The sequence below is a fragment of the Urtica dioica genome, chromosome 3, assembly GCF_054948205.1.
Source record: "Urtica dioica subsp. dioica isolate 48M chromosome 3, U.dioica_male_clone48M_v1_H2, whole genome shotgun sequence".
In the NCBI taxonomy this organism is placed as follows: Eukaryota; Viridiplantae; Streptophyta; class Magnoliopsida; order Rosales; family Urticaceae; genus Urtica; species Urtica dioica.
Window position 1 is genome coordinate 27648752 of NC_142758.1, and position 3880 is coordinate 27652631.

Genomic DNA, 3880 nt, shown 5'->3' on the forward strand with positions numbered 1-3880 from the left:
TGAAACGTTCGTCTCCCACGCAGCTCATCTTTCTTCGCTCTTCGGGAACTCGAGTAACCACGAAAGTTTCTGTTACATGAATCACTCGAGATTAGAAGGAATTAGTGTGTGGGCACTTTTAAACATGACGACTCAAGAACAAGTCTAAGAGTCGAAGAGCTAAAACACTAGGTCAAATATGGACCTAGGTGCCAGACCAAAACAAAAAGAACTAGAGAGAGAGTGAGGAAGAGGGGCGGCCAAGCGAGAGAGAAGCTCTCAATCTCTAAAACTTTGGAATGAATAAACAATGAGAATGAAGGACCTATTTATAGGAGAGGGATTACCTTCAATAAGGTATTTTCCTCTTCTATAGAATATCACATATTTATGAGAAAATATTGTCCTTATTCTATCAAAGTCACACGGCCAACATGAGGCTTCTAGAAGCCTTGGATTTGTTTCCTCTTTTGTTTTGCTTCTCCCTTGACTCTAGTTGGCTGATCCCCTACTTTCCTCATGGAGGAAATTTGTTTCCTCTTTTTTTTTTGGCAAGTATCTTGACACATCAATGCACAAAATAATCTCTCTTTTTTCTCCTTGGGTTGGACGGCTACATTCATCTAGAAGGAGCTTCTATATGTTTCTTCATTTGTTCATGACAACATAAGAAAGTCCCATTAAGAATTTTTCATGTAAAATTCCATGAAATGAAATTAATCCTCAACGCCAAAAATCTTATCATGGCCGAGTAGTTTATTTGTCATCATATGACAATGTCAAAAAATTTATTGACATTCATTTCATCCTATGTCCAAAAAGACAAAAATACCATTTAGACGATTTTCGTAAAACTTGTCTCGTTCTTGTTTTAACTTAGCTTCTAGTTTAACTAATCCTACTCGATATGATTTGTGACAGTGACATCATGGATCCAAATGAACAAAGCTTGAGCTAACATACTTGGACTCAAAAGTTCACAAACCTTTTCCAAGTTTAGCTTAATGTCAACTGACTCCACTAAAGAGTTGACACTGAGAATCTATCGGTTCAAATGTATTTATTTCTACTCAAGAATTCAACTTAATTGTGATGAGTGGATCCACTGAATATTATCTATGTTTACCCTTCATGAATATCATCAGTTAGTCAGGATTTACTACATTACCATTTTACCCTTCTAAATGTTATTTCCTCAACTCCTTTGTCGCTTGTGAATAAGTTAGAAACAATGTATTGACGAGGAGCTAACAAGTCACAGTGATTCATCCAAGAGAATCATGACTCAATTTGGACACTGGCCAATTCATTTATGCAAATTTCAAGGAACAAAGCATGGGGTGATACACATTACATTTCAGCAATCTTGTATATCAATTCCATCTATGAGATCTTCACAAAGTTACTCATGACACCTTCATAACTTAGTACTTCACATATAGGCCCTGTTCAGAATCACATAGTGAATCCGAACTCTGACTTTCTCATATGAGAATACGTAAGCTATGAAAAGACATGTCTCTTTTCAGGATTGAGGTAAGCATGATGCAATTCATACGTAGTGACTTCGAGACATAAGAGGTTAAATGGTTTGTTCTTATCTTGTCTCTAGAAGTGCACTGGTCAATTCAGTACCTTTAGAAGATACCTAGAAAAACTATAAAGTCTCCAACTCTCAATGTCTTATAACTAGACATCATAGATTCTCCTAACAATCATACTGAGATCAACAGTCCTTTGATCCTTAGATTGTGAATATGCAGTTTTAAGTAAACCACGAATAGTTTGTTCATACAAATCTATATTTGTCTCTTCATATGTTGTTAGGTTTGTTTAAGGACTAAAGACTATAGATTATCATAAAGCTTCAAACAGACAAGGAAGAATGAATGAACGTTTTAACTTTTATTAATGATTTAGCATTTAAAAGCAAGAGTCTTTGTGAGACTATATTATATCAAATGTACATAAATAGACACTACTACTCTTCTTGTAGGCACCATTGACAACAAACTCCCACTTGAATCAAAGAAGATGTGAGTAGTCCTTCATGACTAATCCCTCCCAATGCTGGTCGAAGACCTTGTTCGCTAGGGCCTTGGTGAATGGATCTGCCCGGTTGTCCACCGTTGAGATCTTCTTCACCTCCACGTCTCCGCGCCGCACGATCTCTCGAATCAAATGGTATTTCCTCTCAATATGCCCCACTGTTATCACAATAAAGGGTCATCGGCTCATTGATGTTTGGAACGACTTCTAAATACTTAAGGAATTTTTTAAGCCATACAGCCTCCTTAAATGCGTCACAGGCAGCCACATATTCTGCTTCCATTGTGGAATCAGCAATACAAGATTGCTTAATACTTATCCACACAACAGCTACACCATTAAGCATGAACACAGATCCTGAAGTGGATTTCCTGGAATCCTTATCCACTTGAAAATCGGAGTCGGTATATCCCGTCATAGTCAGGTCAGTACCTGAATATGTAAGCATCAAGTTCCTAGTTCTTCGAAGATACTTGAGAACATGCTTAACAGCAATCCAGTGCTCGGTCCAGGATTGGATTGGAATCGGCTAACTACGCCAACGGCCAAACAGATGTCAGGTCTAGTGCAAAGCATAGCATACATGAGGCTTCCTACAGCAGAGGCGTAAGGAATTTTCCTCATGTCTTCAATCTCTTGTGCAGTCTTGGGAGACTGGTCCTTAGAGAGTGAGACTCCATGCCTAAAGGGTGTTTGGCCCTTCTTGGAGTCTTGCATCGAGAAGCGATCCATCACCTTATCAATATAAGATGGTTGATAGAGTGACAAAGTCCGGTTCTTCCAATCTCGAAAGATTTGGATCCCCAGAATGTACGCGGCTTCTCCTAGATCCTTCATATCGAATTGCTTTGCTAGCAAGATCTTAACCACTGATAATTTACCCACATCATTACCTATGAGTAGTATATCATCGATATATAGTACCAGAAACACAACCTTGCCTTCGTGTATTAACTTGTAAACACATGGCTAATCTATTGACTGCTCAAAACCGAAGCTCTACAAAGTTTCATCAAATCTAATATTCCATGACCTAGATGCTTGCTCTAATCCATAAATGAACTTAAGCAATTCACAAACCTTGGTCTCTTAACTTTCTTCCACGAAACCGTCTGGTTAAGCCATATAAATGCGCTCGTTAAGATTGCCATTCAGGAAGGCAGTCTTGATATCCATTTTCCAGATCTCATAATCGAGAGCTGCAGTTATGGATAGAAGTATGCACTAATCGAGAGCTGCAGCTATGGATAAAAGTATGCACTAGTCAATCCCTTCTTGTTGGGTATAACCCTTAGCCACTAGTCGTGCTTTGAACGTCTCGACGTTCCCATCCGGACCCCTTTTCTTCTTGTATATCAACTTACACCCTACGGGTTTAATCCCTTCAGGAAGGTCTACAAGTTTCCAGACTTTGTTGACATACATCGAGTGCATTTAAACTTTCATGGCGTCAAGCCAAAGGTTTGATTCAGAACAAGTCATCGCTTGGCTATCGGAAACAGGATCATCCATGTCACATACGGCTACGAGAGTGTCTCCATAACACATGTACCCATCAGGCTTTTGAGAAACCCTCCCACTACATCTAAGTACTACTTGACGAGATTCTGATGAGTTTGGTTGTGTTTCAGTTGGAGTAAGAACATTTCTTAGAGATGAGGTAGAAGCTTCCTCACCCAACTTTTCTTCAAGCACAATTTTGCTTCTAGGTTTTACATCTTTCATAAAGTCCTCCTCAAGGAAACGAGCATTCGTGCTAACGAAAGTCTTATCGTCCTCGGGACTATAGAAAGTGAAGCCTTTGGTTTCCTTTGGATATCCAACGAACAGACACGAATCTGACCTACTAGCC